Source organism: Eulemur rufifrons, chromosome 28 (assembly GCF_041146395.1).
Source record: "Eulemur rufifrons isolate Redbay chromosome 28, OSU_ERuf_1, whole genome shotgun sequence".
In the NCBI taxonomy this organism is placed as follows: Eukaryota; Metazoa; Chordata; class Mammalia; order Primates; family Lemuridae; genus Eulemur; species Eulemur rufifrons.
This window is the reverse complement of record NC_091010.1, coordinates 13675716-13693363: the sequence shown is the minus strand read 5'-3', so window position 1 is coordinate 13693363 and position 17648 is coordinate 13675716. Positions and strand designations below refer to the sequence as shown.

Sequence of the window (17648 nt, the reverse complement as noted above, 5' to 3'; positions counted from 1 at the left end):
CTGGGCGGTTTCCAAAGCTGGGCACTGGCCAAGATAGTCTGATACTGGGCCTTACACCGGTGGAACAGGGGCGAAGGGCCCTCCTTGTGGGGATCTGGCCAAACTGGCAGGATCACGACAGCATTCACGGACCCCCACCGTGGGCCAGACACGCCTCTGAGCACGTCACATTCAGTGTCTCCCTTGAGCCTCACCACAAGCCTGTGACATAGATACCAGTATCCTTATCCACAGATGAGGAAACTGAGGCACAAGTAGGCTACGCAGCCGCCTGAGGTTGCCACACTAGTAAGCGTCAGGGGCTGGGTTAGAATCTGAGCAGCCTGGCTGCAGAGCCCACATGTGGCCTGGGCCAGCTACCACCCACGCCGGAGCTGGCTCTGGGCAGCAAGTGCGCAGGTGGACCTCACCTGCGACTGCTGAGCTGCCAGGGAAGACCAAACGTCTCCTGGGCACAAAGCCAGGCCAGGAACAGGACTGGGGGGATGGAAGAGCCACATCCTCCTTCTTTAGGACGTCCTCCCACCCCCATACCTCTCTTGTAGAGACAAACTCTGTCTCCCAGCTTCTCTGGCAGCCCTGTGACAGGGAAGGCAAAGGTGTGGCAACTTCAATGTGCCATCACAGAATGTGTTCGAGACGTAGAGTCACGGGCTTCCAGGTCACCTTTTCAGTGAAAATGTGCCTGTCTGGATGGGCCCAGCCCTGGGCAAGACCCAGCTGGAACCTGAGACTCCTCCAACAGATAGAAACCTCTGAGGCTTCCTTCCCACTCCAGGCTGACATCCAGGGCTCTGATTCCAAGAACATTGCCCCCCACTTTTTCCTAAGACCTTAGAGTGGGAAGTGGGCCTGAGGCTTCTTGATGTGGGGAGATCAGAACCACTCAGGGAGATGCTTACACACAGTGTCACCTCGGTGACTCGGCCACACGGCCTGGCCAGTGGCTGCTGCACCACAGCCCCCTGTGGCCACTTGGGTGCAGAGGGAAGCCCCTCTGGGGGGTCCCCAGAGCCAGGCACTGAGAGTTGGATGCCCCCACATTCCCACATGACCCGCGTCCCTGTGGGTAGGGCTTCCTTCCGTGAAGCGTTCCAGGAACACTCATTCCCTGGGAAAGGTTGGGTCTTCAGTAGCATGGGGACGGTCAACACAGCTCAGCTCTGAGTCACGCCGTGGGGGAGGTGCCAGCACTACCGCGTGCCAGCTGTGTGACCTGGGCAAGCTCACCGAGCCCTGCACCCTTGCTTGTAAAATGGGCGTCAGTACTCACCCAGTACAGCTGCTGGAGATGTCCAGGGGGCAAGCATTGCACCTAAAGCACCTGGCACAAACGATGTGCTCAAACCACTAACAGGAGGAGCAGCAGCGCGTGACTCCACAGGCGAGGGGTACCATGAGTCTGCCCACGTTTGGGCAGCATCTGGGAACACACGGGTTCTCTTTGGATGGAATTTCCACAGGAACTACTTCTAACTATTTCTGCTGTGAAACATGGTGCTAAGAAATGAGTTAGAAAGACATGTCACCAGACATTTGAACGTCAAGCGAAGGGGACAGGGTACAAAAGGTATTTAGCTATCACTCAAAGGAAAGATCCTTGCAGACATACCACTGATGGGAATCTGTTCTGTATTTTCAGGATGTAACCTAGGGCTTGGCTGGCTGGCTGGGTGGATGAATGGATGGACAGATGGACCAGAGGGTGGGTGGGTCGGTAGAAAAGTAGACGGTTCATGGGGGCTGCGGAGCGGATAGATGAACAGGTGTGTGGAAGACCAGACTCTATGAGACAATAAACTCCTTTCCATTTGAGAATCTCTGAGTCTTGCTCTACTTCAATAACCATGTCCAATCTGCATCCACTCTCTACCATCCCTCCTCCAAAATGTACTTATAAGGGGTCACCGATCTTAAGCATCTGAGACATTGCGCAGGGCACAAGTTTAAAGATTCCTCAGGCAAGCCTTGAATTGCAGGCTTGGGAGGCAAGGGCCAGGGTACTCCAGTCATCTGGTTTATGTCACAATCTGCAGAGCATCCTGCGGTTCTTTCCAAACCTAATCCTCTGAGCCCCATGAGCCCATGGACTTGCAAACACCCTGAGCTGTCAGGATTCTCAGCTGGGCCCCCCACCCCCGAGGTCCTGTAAGCCCCCACTCCTCAGGAGGAGGGCAGACTGAGCTCAAAGCATTCCTGAGGAGAGAACTGTGCTGGCCTCTCTCACAGCAGCCTAGACCAGTGCCCTAGGGGTAGGGGGTGGTCACACTGTGTACCCCTGCAGGGACCAATGAGCAGGCCATCACTGATGTGCTCACCAGGAGAAGCAACATGCAGAGGCAGCAAATCGCCAAGTCCTTCAAGGCTCAGTTTGGCAGGTAAGGGGGCCTGGAGGTGCCTGGGTGGGGGGAGGGCTGGGGAAACAGCCTGGGTGCAGCTGCACCTGGAGCAGGCCTTTCTCTGAGCCAGCCCACTGGAAACACGGGCACAGGGGACCCGCTGACACGAAAACTGGTCTCCTTTGTTTATCAGAAATTCCAATCTAATTGGCCGCCCTGTGTTTTACCTGGCAGTCCTGTTGATAGCTGCCCAGAGCCCTGGCCTGGCATCAGCTCCCTTGGCCTGGCCCCACCTTCCTTTCCCGCCTCTCCCCCTCCCTCCCTGAGCTCCCTCATGCTGCCCCAGGGGCCCCAGTGGGAGCTGCTTCCTGCCCCAGGCTTTGCTGGTCCTGCTCCCTGAGCCTTGTCCTCCCTTCTCTTTCCCCAGCCCAGACGTGCAGGCCGGCTCCGTCCTGTGCTGTGGCTTGGGCACTCTCATGTTGGCACTGCTTGTGCCCATGCCCCATCCCTTCTGCCACCCTGAGGGGAACTCTAAGGGCAGGGAGCAAGCAGGCCAGACCCTTTGTTTCTCCTCCCAACTGCCCCAGCCCTAGGACAGAGCCTGACGCATGGGGACTTAGCGAGCACAGGAGTGAACGTGCGCACAGCCACCGTTGCCCGGAAGCCTCCACTGGCTCAAATTGGTAGTTTGGAGATTTAAGGAAGGAAGGTCAGTGATGAAGCCCAACTATGCCCTTGGAGAAAGCCACCTGCATTTTAGTTTCTCTCTCAGTCCTCGCAGCTTGAGGACACTGATATTCAGAGAGGTTGAAAGTTGCCTGAGATCCCAGAGCCTGTAGCAGCAAGGTTGGGATTTAAACCCGGGCCTGGCGAAGCCCTTGACCTTGCTGCTGCTCTGTGCAGACCAGCTGGGCTGCGGCTCTTCGGAGGCCACGTGCTCTCCGGAGACACACGTGAGATGGGTTCTTTCATTCATCCTTGCATTCACTCACTGGGTGCCTGTGGGCCAAGTGACAGGCACATAATGGCCGTGCCACCTCAGAGCTTGCAGTCTGGTGGGCAATGGCAGTTCTATTTTACTGGGGGCTGATGGCGTGCCCAGCACTGCGTCGAGTGCTGAGCTGAGCCACACACGTCTCTCCGTCAGCCCCGGAGCAGCGGCAGAAGCAGGGGCACCCTTGTCGCTGTTGAACAGGGGAGGGTGTGGATGCTCAGAGGGAGGAAAGAGCGAGCACGTGGCAGGGCCCACTCGGGACCCAGCCCCAGCCCTGGGCCCGGCCAACGCCCTGCTGCCTGCACTCAGCTGTGCCCGGCTTACAACCGGTCCCCCTCTTTCCTTTTCCCTGCATCAGGATCTCACCGAGACCTTGAAGCCAGAGCTGAGTGGCAAGTCTGAGAGGCTCATCATGGCCCTCATGTACCTGCCACACAGATACGAGGCCAAGGAGCTGCACGATGCCATGAAGGTAAGTAGGCGAGTGGGGCGGGGGCAGGGCAGAGATGCTCCCAGTGGCCTGGGGGTCAGGGGCCAGGCACTGGCAGCCCTGGGCTCCCCTGAGTGACATCTGGCACAGCCTCCTGGGCCCTGCCTGCTGCTGAGACTGCCACCCAACACCAGGATGTACTGGCCCCCGACTGACACCTCCAATGGCCATGATGCAGCCAAAACCCTAACTCGCCAGAACCTCACTAGCCCAGGTCTGCAGCGGAATCGGGACCCAGCCCTGTGGTCCCGTGTGGCCCCTCGGGCTCCCCTTTACTTCCTGCTACTCCTTTTGCTTTTACAGATTAAGGGGAATGGGGACCTAATAACAGCAATCACATCCGTGGAAAGGACACGTCCCGTGTGGACATCCGCGATCTCCAGTCTCGATCTCTAAGGCTCCCTCAGGGTGGGGCCGGCTTCTTATCCCCATCCCGGGTGAGGCTGCTTAGGCTCTGGGAGGTGGAGCGACCTGTCCGAGACCACCCAGCTGAGAAGGGGGAGCAGGCACAGAGCGCCCATTGCCAAAGACCACCCTGTGATTTCCCCCATAACATCCTCCAGCCGAGGCCCCCATCAGAGTAGGGCAGAGCAGTGACGGGCCTCCCTGAGGCTCAGGCCTCTGGAGGAAAGAGGGTGTGGGCAGCACAGGGCCGCGGCAAGGCGCTCCGGCACGCAGAGGTTCCTGTCCACAGGGCTCAGGAACCAAAGAGGCGCCATCATTGAGATCCTGGCCTCTCAGACCAAGACCCAGCTGTGGGAGATAATGAAGGCGTATGAGGTGGGTAAGGGGACTGCCAAGGGGCAGGGACATGGGGCTTGAGGTAAAGCTCCCCTTGGGGGTGGCCACGAGCTCTGGCAGCCTGGCAGGGAACAAGGGTCATGCGCTGATCTGGGCCACATCAGAAAGGACTGTTTGGGGTCCATGGTGCTGAGTGCCTACTGCGTGCTGAGACCTGTGCCTGACAGTGAGGTTGGGCGTGACTCAGACCCCATCTGAAGCTTGGTTTGGGGCCTCTGAACATGCCCCAGTTTGCAAACTTCCTCCTAAATTGCAGCCCTGAGGCGAGAGGACATACCCAGGAGCCAGGCCCATCAGGGGATGGGAGCAGTGAGGGGTCTGAGCTCCCGCAGATGGGGGCAGGTTCTGGGTCTGCCCTGTGTGGGCTCAGTGACCCTGACCTGGTCACTTGTGCTCTCTCTCCCCAAGCCTCAGTTTCCTTACCTTCCAATGCAGGGTGGGGTCCCAGCTATAACTGCTGCATTTCAAATCATTCCCAAGCTAGTGGTATAAAACCATCACTTTACAATGCTTACAGCTTCTGTAGGTCAGGAACTCACCCAGGCACCGTGGGGATGGCTTGTCTCTGCTCCAGTAGGTCTGGGGGCTCTGTTGAGAAGACCTGAAGGTTGGGGTGACTCTTCATCAATGGCCTGGAATCATCTGGATGCTTTTTCACTCACATGTTGGTTGCCTGGAGGAGACGGCTGGGCTAGGCCAGGACTGTCCCTGGAGCTCCTACATGTGGCATCACCAGCATGGCGGCCTCAGGGTAGCAGGACTCCTCATGCAGCAGCTCAGGGCTTCATGGTCTTCCAGTGGACAAGGAGGATGCGGCTTTGCCTCCTTCAAGTGTCAGGAGTCACGTGGCATCACTGCCACTGTGCCCTATTGGTTGAGGACATCATGTGCCACCCCAGCTTCAAGAAAGGAGACACAGACCCCATCTGTCAATGAGAAGAGTGTCAAAGAATTTGGAGGCTATTATTTTTTAATCCACCACAGCATTACTCAAAATATTTAACAACTGGTACAGCCCAACCAGCTCATCTGGTGTCTGCAAGGCTGGAGCAGAGCTGGGAGGCCCCTGCGGCACTAGGCCTCAGCCCTTGGTGCTGGATTGTGGGGCGTCTGTGAGACCCCAGGGGAGGCTCCTGGGTTTTGGTGGGGCAGCAGCTACATACCAGCATGTCTCAGTCTGCCCTGGCTGCCATAACAAAATACCATAAATAGGTGGCTTCAGCAACAGACATTCATTTCTCACAGTTTTGGAGGCTGGGGAGTCAAAGGTCAAGATACTGCCAATTCAGTTTCAAGTGAGGGCTCTCACAGACAGCTGCCTTCTCCGTGTGGCCTTTCCTGTGTGCTCGCATGGAGGGTGGGGAGAGAGAATTCTCGCTCCCTCTTCCTCTTTTTATAAGGGCACTAACCCCATCGTGAGGGCCCCACCCTCATGACCTCATCTAACTCTAATTGCCTCCCAAATTCCCATCTCCAATCACTATCACACTGGGGCTTGGGGCTTCCACAACGCACATTCCATCCGTAACACAACAGTGCTGAGGCTTCCCAGTGGTTCAATAACAGCCATTCGGCAAGCACATCAGTGCACATCTCCTGGATGCCAGCCCTGGGTGATGACTCTGTTTCTCTTCTTCTTCTTCTTCTTTTTTTTTTTTTTTTATTTCCAGTCCATCTCTGGACTTCCCTGCAGTGCTGAGTCACTGTCTACCCACACCCTTTAGAAAGGACTCAGAGGATCCCTGTGCCCTGCAAGCCCTTCTGACCACCGCTTTGCTGGGCACAGGATTATTGTGCAGCCATCCCAAAACCTGATGTGGCCAAACAGGAGCTTCGAGAAAAACTGCAGCCAAGGAGACTGCCCAGAAATGTGGTCATGCCCAAGTACTTTCCTACAGGGAAATCTGAGCAGAATCATAAAGTTTATTCATCACTCCTGATGAGGCAGGATGGACACCGCCCCCTGTCCCCAGCAGAGAAAGCAGGGACAGGATGGAAGTTATGGGCTCTGACTCTGGGAAGACTCTCTGGGCCTCCCCAGGCTGCCTGTGGAAGGAGGCCCACCTGGCCAGCCCTAGTCAGCACAGTGTGAGGATCTAACAGGAGAAGGTGGTTTCTCTCAGCCCCTTTGGCACCTACTTAACCCCAGGCGCTGTTTCAGGTTCTGATGCCGCAATGATAGACAAGCCCAGCAGAACTGGTCCCTGTTGAAGCCCCTCTGTGAGGGCTTGTGACCCCTGACTGCCAGTCCAGGGGGACCCCAGGTCAATGGCCAGAACGGGGCACATGTCCACCAGTATCGGCCTTATGCTGTCAGGAGGGCAGAGCTAGCAAGTTGGACTTCCCCTATTTAGGGTCACCTTCCTGAGGGTTGACTACTTGGACAAAATCAGAATTCTCTTGGCAAAGAAAATAAAGGCGGGGGCGGGTGGATATGTGGTCAGCAACCCACATTGTCTGTTACCAGGGCCAGGCATTCTACCTGCAACAGGCTCCTCAGGGAAGGTGACACTTAAGCAGGATGACTCAGTGCTTGTCAGATGGGCAGGATAGAGAAGAACATTCCAGGCAGAAGGAGGAATTTAGATAGCAGTGAGGGATCTGGTCTGTCCCAGACATGCCAAAGGAATGCTATGTTCTCACCAAGGGAGGAGGGAGAGTCAAAAGATGAAGATGCCGGCAGGGGCCAAGTCAGGGAGGGCTCATGCTGTTGGGCTCAGAAGCTCAAAGGATTTCCAGGGACAAGGGGAGGCTTTACAGGGGACAGGCAGGGGAATGTCTTGCCTGGGCTTTCATAACCTTTCTGGCAGCAGTCTGGAAGGTGAGCCTGGAGGCAGGGAACCCAGCTGGCCCAAGTGCTGCAACACTCTAGCAAGACACACGCCGATTCCCTCCAGCCTAGCACTTTGTGGTCCTGGGTTAATTTCCTAGGAGGGGGCTGGCCTCGCCCACCTTCTGTCCTGGTCCTGGGAAGTCTTTCTAAATACTTGCGGTTTATCCCAGGTCACTGCATCCCTGTCCCTGTAGTGAGGAACAAATATCAACTCCCACAGCTCCTACCGTGAGATCATAAATATCTGAAATACCTCCGTGGGCCCCAGGCCTGGGTGTGATGTTCTGGCACTTCCATGGCCCCATGCAGGTGTCCACGTTCTCTCGTGGTATTTGGCCAAGGTGGGCCCTGTCTGACGCCCTTGTGGCCTACGACTACCTTTGTTCCTGGCCCTGGGGCTATCCTCTGATGGGGTTCTGGGGCCACGGCTTGGTGAGTAAGGCCTGCACTGTCTCTGCCACAGCTGTGGGGCTGGACTCCCCTCCGAGTCCCTCAGGCCCAAATCCCTGGGGTGCCTGGTACTCAGCCTTGGCTGCCTACTGTCAACAGAAACTCTGTAAAGTAATTAAAGAGCTTTATTCTGAACCAAATTTGAGGACCATGGCCCAGAGCCACACCCAAGAAGCCTTGGGCAAGTGGACTCACTGTGGTTTGGTTTTATACATTTCAGGGAGACAGAGGTTACAGGTAAAGTCATAAATCAATACGTGGAAAGCATACAATGGTTTGGCCCGAAAATGTGGGCCATCTCGGAGCAGGGGCTTACAGGTTATAGGGGGGCTTAAAGACTCTTTGACTTGTAATTGGTTAAAAAAAGTGAAACTTTGTATAATGGCTTGGAATGTTTTTTGTTAAAATAAGAAAGTCTGCTGATGGATGACGAGCTACCAGCCATATATTTGTTGTGTCAATTGAGGTCCTGCAAGTTTGTCTTGCATAGCCTCAGGCCTGTGAAGGAGTTGCAAAGGACATCTCCAAGAACAGAGGGGGTCATGATGCAGCAGGTCTGACCTCCCTGTCTTGACCAGCAACTCAGTTTTAGGGTATCCCCTTGGCCAGGAGGGGCTCCATTCAGTCCGCCAGTTGGGTGGGGGGCTGGAGTCTTAGTATTTTATTTTAGTTCACACTGTGCTGGGCTCAATGTGTGGGCCAGTCGGCTCCTCCTCTGGCCACAGCTCCGAAAGCCAGGCCTCCTGCCCGGAGCTCGGAATCCTGCTCCCACTGTGCCTCGCTACAGGTGACCAGGAGAGCACGGGGAACCGCGGCCTTGCCCACAGCCACCCGCCTCTGCTGTCTCGTGCTCCTCGCAGATCGCTTCCCCACCCCAACCCCCACCATCCCAAGTCCTGAGTCGATCCTAATTGCAACAGGAAGGGGCCGGTCAGCTCAGCTCTGCCCCTGGCCTGGTGGGGCACAGGTCATCGCCCTCCCAACCTGGGACCAGCTGACGCATCCCGGGTGCCAGACCCTGCCGCGTCCTCACATCTCCCTGTGCCAGTCTAACCCCGGATTGCTGCCGCGGGGACACCTGGGGCCCATGTTGCTTTCAGCACCCCCTCCTCTTCCTGGGCTGCCTTTGTTCCCCTGATCCTCCCACTCCCGGCCCGGGCCAGGCCGTATTCTGAGGAAGCACCCTGGCTCTGCAGGGCCCCTCGCAGATCGAGGTCGCCCTCGGCCCGGCCTCCCCGTGCCGCTGGGTGGCGCCAGGCCGGCCTGGAACTCTGCTCCCACAGCGCCCTCTCGTGGCGGCCTGCAGAAAGGCGCCGGGCGGGCAGAGGTGGCCGCGGGCCTTGAGGGAGAGCCCAGCCCTCCGCGGCGTCTAACGCGTTTTCTTAGACAGCAGCTTTCGGGAGGGCCGGCTGTTCTCACAGCTGAGCAGTCCGTTTCTCCCATCAGGTTTCAAAGCCACTTCACTGTACTGGCCTTCGTGGGTCACTGCTGCATGGCCTTGACCCACGTTGATCCCTGATGAGTGACCTGCCAGGACTACCTGGCTGGACACAACCAAGACACACCTCGGGCTTGGAAGCCAGTGCTGTGTCCACCGCCTCCACCTCCTACTGTGTTTGTGTAGTTAGTTCCTGTGTTAAATATAAAATGTAACATGTGCCTCTGGTTAAAAAAAAAATTTTTTTTTCAGCATTAGATCATAGATGTAAACTTAAAAACTTACAGAATACAACAACTTCACCACCTTGGAGGAGGAAAAAAAGATGTCTTAGGACTCAAAAAGCAGTAACTACAATAGAAAAACACTGATAAATTGGACCTCGTGGAAATTTTAAACAACATTACTAAGAAAATCAATAGACTAGGAGAAAATATTGACACAACATATCAAACAAGGGACTCAATTCTAGAATTCCTATAACAATAATAAAAAGCCTAATTTTTTTAAAAACTGGGAAAAAGACTTAAGGAGACACTTCATAAGCAATATATACAAATGCCTGTGTGCACCTGAAAAATGAATACGCGTTTAAAAACTTAAAAGAGGCCTCTCTCATGTATTGCTGGTGAGAAAGTAAAATGATGTAAACTCGGCCGGGCGTGGTGGCTCACGCCTGTAATCCTAGCACTCTGGGAGGCCGAGGTGGGCGGATCGTTTGAGCTCAGGAGTTCGAGACCAGCCTGAGCAAGAGCGAGACCCCATCTCTACTAAAAATAGAAAGAAATTATATGGACAGCTAAAAAATATATATATATATAGAAAAAAAATTAGCCGGGCATGGTGGTGCATGCCTGTAGTCCCAGCTACTCGGGAGGCTGAGGCAGGAGGATCGCTTGAGCTCAGGAGTTTGGGGTTGCTGTGAGCTAGGCTGACGCCACGGCACTCACTCTAGCCTGGGCAACAGAGTGAGACTCTGTCTCAAAAAAAAAAAAAAAAAAAAAAAAAAAAAAAAAAAAAAGATGTAAACTCTTTCAAAAATGGTTTGGTTGTTTCTTGTAAATTTAAACAAATACCCTAATGTATGATCCAGCAATTTCATGCTAGAGTTTTATCCAGAAGAGATGAAAATTTATATCTAACAAAGAAACTTATATGACACTGTTAATAGAAGCTTCATTTATAAAACCCCAAAACTAGAAATAACCCAAATATCCATTAACAAGAGAACAAATAAATTGAGGTGAATCCATACAATGGACCCTGGCAGGTAACGGGAAGGAAATGCACTATTGACACACACCGCAACACAGAGAATCTCAGAATCCTGTTCCTGAACAAAAGCAGCCAGACATCAAGGAATATGCACCATATGTTTCCATTTACATGGAAACTGATACAAGGTTATAGAAAGCAGACTAGTAGTTGCCTTGGGGTTTGTCAGTGGAGCAGCAAGGCACAAATTAACTGGAAGGGGCACAGAGAAATTTTTGCGGGGGGGCGGGGGGGGATGTTAGAAATGTTCTAAACCTTACAACGGGTGGGTTACAGCATGCATTTGACAAAACACACTGACTTGTAAAATTTAAGATTTGTGCATTTCATTGTATGTAAATTACCAATCAAAATATTACAAATCAAGCAGCTGTGAACATTCACGTTAAAGGCTATGCTTTTGTGTGGCCTTAAATTTTAATTTCTCTAATAAATGCACAGGAATGTGATTGCTGGGCAATATGTTAAGTGCATGTTTTTAAAGAAACTGCTATCTTTAAGAAATTTTCCAGAGTGGCGGCATGTACCATTTTATATTCCCACACGCAAGGTATGGGAAACCTGGTTTCTCCACATCCTGGCTAGCACTTGTTTTTATCATTACTTCTTTAATTTCAGCTTCTGAAATAAGTATGCCGTGATTTCTCATAATGATCTTAATTTGCATTTCCCCAAAGGCAAGTGCTTTCCTTGTGATTTGCCTCTGTCATGAAAGGTCTCTTCAGGTCTATTGCCCATTTTCTAATTGGATTATTTTTTACTGTTGAGTTTGGATAGTTCTTTTTTTATTCTAGATATGAGTTCTTTGTCAGGTATGTGGTTTACAAGTATTTTCTCCTTTTATTCTCTTAACAGAATCTTTTGCAGAACCAAAGTTTTTAATTTTGAAGTCCAATTCATCAATTTTTTTTCTTGTATGGCTGATGCTTTTAGTACAATGTCTATGAACTCTTCAGGACTCCCAGGGTCCAGATGATTTCTCCTATGTCTTCTTGTAATAGACAAAAGCTGGAAAACAATCAAAATGCCCCTCAATAGGAGAATGGTTAAACAAACTTATACATCCATGCCAATCTGCCCAACAAAAAGAAACAAATTATTGATGCACAGAATGAAATGTATGGATCTCAAGAGGATTAGGCTAAGTGAAAAAAAATCAATCTCAAAAGATCACACATCCTATATGATTCCATTTATATAACATTCTTCAGGGAACAAAATTTTGAAAATGGAAACCAAATTAGTAGTTGCCAGGCATGGGGGCAGGGGGGGAGTTGACTACAGAAAAACAGCACAAGGGCGATCTTGAGGCGATGATCCAGTTCCACATCTTGGTGGTTAAAGGAACCTATACACTTGATACAATGGCAAGAATGATTCACATTGTACCAATGTCAGTTTCCTGGCTTGGACATGGTACTATAGAATGTGAAAGATAAACAGTGATGGAAACTGGGTGAAGGATATTAGTACTTCACAATTTCTGGGAATCTATAATCATTTGAAACCTTAAAAACATAAGAAAAAATATTAAAAGGCAAAAAAACTTGTACACACATGATAAAAATCAAATAGTAAATGGTGAAAATAAATCTCTATACCACTCCAGGCCCCCAGCCAAAGTCCTCTCCAAACACTCCTACAGTTAGTAAGTTTCCTGTGTATACTTCCAGAAATTCTCTAGGAACATGCAAAATCCTATGTACTTTCCCCACTTTAGCTTTTGTCTTACACTGGTCTTGTCTTTATTTTATTTTACATGTATTTAATATAGTTTAAGAAAAAATCAGTAACTTTTAACAGCAGCATAAGATTTTATTGTGAATATACCATAAATTTTTAACCAGTCTCTGCTCTTTTAGGCTGTTTTTGGTCATTTGGGCTGGTTTTTGATAATTTTTTATTGGAAATTGCTGTAATAAACATCTTTATATGACTGTATACAGTATAGTTATAGGATACACTCCAAAAAAATATAGAGTGTGGATCAAAGGGCACGTGGAATTGTAATTGAGATAACTTTTGCTAAATTATCCCCAAAATAACATTCTTATCAGTAATGAAGGAAAGTACCAGTTTCCTAACCCTCTCACTAACACAGTGAATTTTCAAAATTTGATCATTGCTAATCTGGTGGATAAAGTATAGTAGTTTGATGTTTTAAATTGTCTTTCTATGATGGCAAATGAAGTTTTAAATGTGAGAATTTTCCTATATTTAAAGCTGTTGTATTTGTTTTCCTGTGAATTATTGGCTCAGGTCCCTCCTTTAGCAGAGTTTAGTGAAACTGCCAAGTTTTTCTAATCAATTCTCTCTCCCATGACTGGAATTGAACACCATGGTTGTTTTTCCATTCATCAGTTGAGGACATTTGAGTTGTTTCTACTTTTCAGTCAGTACAAATAATGCCGCTACTAACACACCTGCACAAGATTTCATGTGGACATATGTTCCAATTATCTTGCGTATATATTAATATCTAGGAGTGTAATTGCTTGGCCATATGATAACACTACACTTCAATTTTTCAGGAAATGCCAAACTGACTGTTTGGCAAAGTGACGGCACCATTTTACATTCACACCAGCAATATGTGAGCTTGCCAGTTTCTCCACATCCTTGCCAACACTTCTTATTGTCTGTCTTTTTTATTAAAGCCGTCCTAGTGGGTATGTAGTGGTATCTTACTGTGACTTTATTTGCATTTCCTAATGACGAAGATGTTGAGCATCTTGTCATGTGCTTTGGATTATGTGTAGATCTTCTTTGGAGAAATATTATTTCAAATCCTTTGCCCATGTTTTAATTAGGTTATTTGTCTTTCGTTGTTGATTGATAAGAGTTCCTTCTAGACCCAGTTTTTGAGGCAGCCACCAATTTATTGGTACTGACATGAAGTTGAAAGATATTTCTTTTCCCTTATCTCCATAGTTCATAAGATGAGGAGGCTGCACTGTGGAACAAATGTAGTCCATCAGAGATTTCTAGAAAAAAAAAATTCTCAGTAGTTCTTGAATTTTGGAAATGAGTATGAATCCCAGAACAATCCGAAACTTCTGGTCTTATGGTCTGATGCTCAGCAGTGTGGCCTTATCTGATAGCACATTTGCGGTTTCATACGGATGAAGTTGATTAAACCTCTTTAGAATCTGCTGTGTATATTGTTAAAAATCCTTGTGTCTGGTTTTCTATCAGTCTCTGATTCAGCCTTTGTCACCCGTGAGTAACCCAGGCAGCCTTGCACTGACTGGCTGTCCCACTGGGTGAGCTTTAAAAGTGCCCAGGACCTCCAAGACCAGTGGGATCTGAGGTATCGAAGTGCTTCCACTCACTAAAAGCCTGAAATTGTCCTGAGTGCCCCAGTCCCAGGGACCAAGAAGAGCCCGTCCCCTCAAGCTGTGATCCCAACACGTGTGGCTGCTGTGAGGATGAGGAGAGCAGCCCAGCCCCAGTGGGAGGGTCAGGGTTTGCCCTTCAGACCTCGGGGAGCCTTCAGCCGAGAAAGATGGGTGGAGGGGCGCCGTGGAAGGCAGCGCGAGGGATGAGGGATGACGCAGCCCCAGCCCTAATTGGATTCCGGGTTTCCGTGGGGTGTGCCGTCACTGCTTACAAATGGGCCCGCTGCAGAATTGAGTTATCAACAGAGCAGATTCCTGAGGCACAGATCATCCTGTCCCCACAACATGATTAAAGACTGCGTGCTGCCCAGGAAGGCCTCCGCAGCGGTGGGCTTAGAGGAACGCTTTGTTCCTGCTAAAGCATGAGAAAAAGGAGACCAGCAAGTATCATCTCAGGCCTTGCAACATCCTTACTAGCTCCACAAATATGAAAGGTCATGTGTGCGCGCGCGTGTGTGTGTGTGTGTGTGTGTGCGCGCGCACGTGCACCATCGCATAATGAGGGTGGGTAGGCGAAAGCTGGTTCCCTCTATGTGCCCCCGCCCCCCGCCAGGTGTACAAAGAGTGTTCTTTGAGGATGAGAAAGCAGGAGGGAGCCCATCCCCACACCTCAGCTGTCATGCAGTCAATTAGCAAACTCTGGCAGGACTCCAATGACAAGCTAGGCCCTGGGCTCAGCAGTGCTCAGACGTCACGTCCCAAACCAGGCGGTGGAAGGGGAGGGGAACAATTGCTCACGGAGGCGCACCACGTGCCGGGCGTGTGCTGGCACTCAGGTTGTGACATTAGTAGGCTGTGTCCGCACCACACACATCCCTCACTGCCACCTTCCACCACATCAGTGATTCCACCATACATGATGAGTTCCTTTGGGTCCCTGTACGTTCCCTTGGAGGAGGGGTGGGAACGCTGCGGCCTTGGGGCCACATGTGGCCTTCTGGAATCCAAATTCTACAGGACAAATTCTTTTAATAAAGGATTTGTCATTCCTTTGAAGGCTGAGCTCAGAAAGCTGAGGCTCCAGCCCACATGGGGCCTCTTAGCCTTTGATGGGGCCCCCCACACACCCCCCAACTCGGTGCCATAGGGTAGTGTCTGCCCTACTTAGAGCCTCGTCCCAACAGGTTGACATAATGAGGAGGGAACGGAGGAGGGGGACAGCCCAGCAGCTCTGCCAGGACCAGCAGGCAGCCTTGGCAAATGTGTCACCTCCGTGAGCCTGGTTTCCTCCTCCTCACTCCCTCTCAGAGACCACTCCTCATTTACCTTACCGAAGGCTGCCCGTCCCCGCCACCGTTACTCTCTCTCCATCCCCTGGTTTTCCTCTTCAGGACGGCTACTGCATTCTGTGTTCTTTGTTTATCGAGATGGGGGGGAAGGAGGAGGAGGTGCCTGTCTCCCTCCCTAGAAGCTCATAAGGGAAGGGACCTCACCTGTATTTCAGGTTTGAGCTCCAGTGCCCAGCACATAGCGTTCAACGTGCCATTTCAACACTAGCAGGGATAGAACAGCAAGAACAGCAGTCATGTTTCTGTACCACGCCACATCCTGACCACACAGCAAGACCTCACTTTCAGGAGAGAAGCAGTCCCCAGCTTGGACCCACCCAGCTGGGAAGGGCACCCAGGCATGGCCACTCTGCCACCTTGGACCCAGGCTCATGGCTCTGTGCCAGCCTCACCTTTTCCCTGGGCTGAGCGCTGGCAGCCTGGACATTTCCCAGCCAGCGTCCAGCACGTCCCTCCCACACCATTGCCCCCAAATCCCAGCTGGGCCCTCCTGGAACAGACACAAGCAGAAGCTCGAATCCCACCTCTGCCATCGCTTACTGGGTCCCCTAAAGCACTCTCTGGCTGTCACCTGCTCCTTTCAGGCCCCACGGTGGGGCGCTGGGCAGGCCTTTCCTTTCCACTGGCCCAAGGAGCACCTCAGTCTCACGTGTTCCCATCAGCATGGAGGCGGGCACGGGGCCAGCCTGGCATTAGCGACTCAGGAGTTGCAGCAGGAGAGATAAAGGGCCTCTGGATGTCTTCAGTCAGAGAAAAAGTCCACGAGCCTCACCCTCCCTGACCAGAGCACTGTCTCCTCTCTCCCTCTCCCTTTGCCGACACGAAAAGGACAATTGCAGCACAAGCTGCCCTCAGTCCTTCTGCACAGTGAGGAGTCAGCAACAAAGTCAGGCTGAGGAGTGTGTAGAGAATGCTCCACTTTAAGCCAGACCCGTTGCCCATGTTTGAGTTAAGTAAGAGGCAGCAACCAACAAGCCAGAGCCTGTGGTCACTCTAATTCTAGAAGTCAAAGGACCTTGGAGTGTTTGAGGATCAGAGAGGGCAAGTAACTTGGCTGATGTCACACAGTCTGAGGGCAGCATGGCCAGGATTTCACCTGCTGGGCCCCCAGATGCCTTTCCTGTTGGACCCCACTCACTGGCCACTACCTGTTGTCCTGTGGGGTCCTTCTTGCCACTAGTGTGTTCAACAAACTGAGAGTTGTGGCCCTGTCTCTGTGGCTGGCATCCTAGCTGACACCTCCCTCAGCCAGCCCAGCCTCCACCATCCTCCCAAGAACACTTCCCAGGGCTGTTTTGTCCATTATGGGCCCAGAATGCAGGGCCTGTAAAAATGTTTGAAACACGAAAAAAAAACACTGGGATAAATAAAATATAGAAATGGCTTGTGAATTAACTGCCTTATAATATGCAAGTATTTCATTCCATGCTTGCAATTAGTCCAATGCCTACCATATGTAACATGTCAGCTAGTGAACTAGCTGTTATATAGCAGTTATATGCAACTTATGTCATGTATAAACTGCATTTAGTGATGTTGGATGTGTGATGTTGGGTGTGTGTGTTTTATTGTTCGAAGTGGGGTGGGTAGAGCCTCCAAAAGATACAGGGTGGGGCAGATGACTCTTAAAGTGGCCCTGACCACCCCTTACCCTCAGCTCAGCCAGCAGGAAGCTGTTCCCCCCGAGGGGGATGCACCTCCTTTGCTAAGACACTCCTTGTTGTCACAGGAGGCTCAGTCGGACCTGCTTCCAGAGGCAGCACATCACAGAGCCACCTGGTGGGCCCTGCTCACGGCCCAGCAGCCCCATGTACCCCTCAGGGTGCTGCTGGGGCCCGGCGTGAGCACTCACCCACCTGAGGTCACACGGCCAGTGAGTGAGTGTGAACCCACCACGCACCGGGTCTTCCCAGAGAGAGAAGTCCAGGCTCTTGCCACTGTACATTTTTTTTTTTTTTTTGGCAGAGTCCCACTCTGTCACCCTGGCTAGAGTGCAGTGGCATCAGCCTAGCTCACAGCAACCTCAAACTCCTGGGCTCAAGTGATCCTCCTGTCTCAGCCTCCTAAGTAGCTGGGACTACAAGGCATGCGCCACCATGTCCCCCTAATTTTTTCTATATATTTTTAGTTGTCCAGCTAATTTATTTGTATTTTTAGTGGAGACGGAGTCTCGATCTTGCTCAGGCTGGTCTTGAACTCCTGACCTCGAGTGATCCACCCGCCTCGGCCTCCCAGAGTGCTAGGATTACAGGCGTGAGCCAACGTGCCTGGCCACCACTACACATTTTTAAAACGGTCCTTTGAGCTTTCCATTTAAGAGGTTTACTCCTTCATTACTCAC

General features: G+C 51.4%; 1 pseudogene; it reads left to right on the top strand.

The window, feature by feature from the left end:
• The first annotated feature begins 1050 nt into the window (after positions 1-1050).
• LOC138376126 (annexin A8-like) lies at positions 1051-9251 on the top strand (annotated as a pseudogene).
• Positions 9252-17648: the final 8397 nt, after the last annotated feature.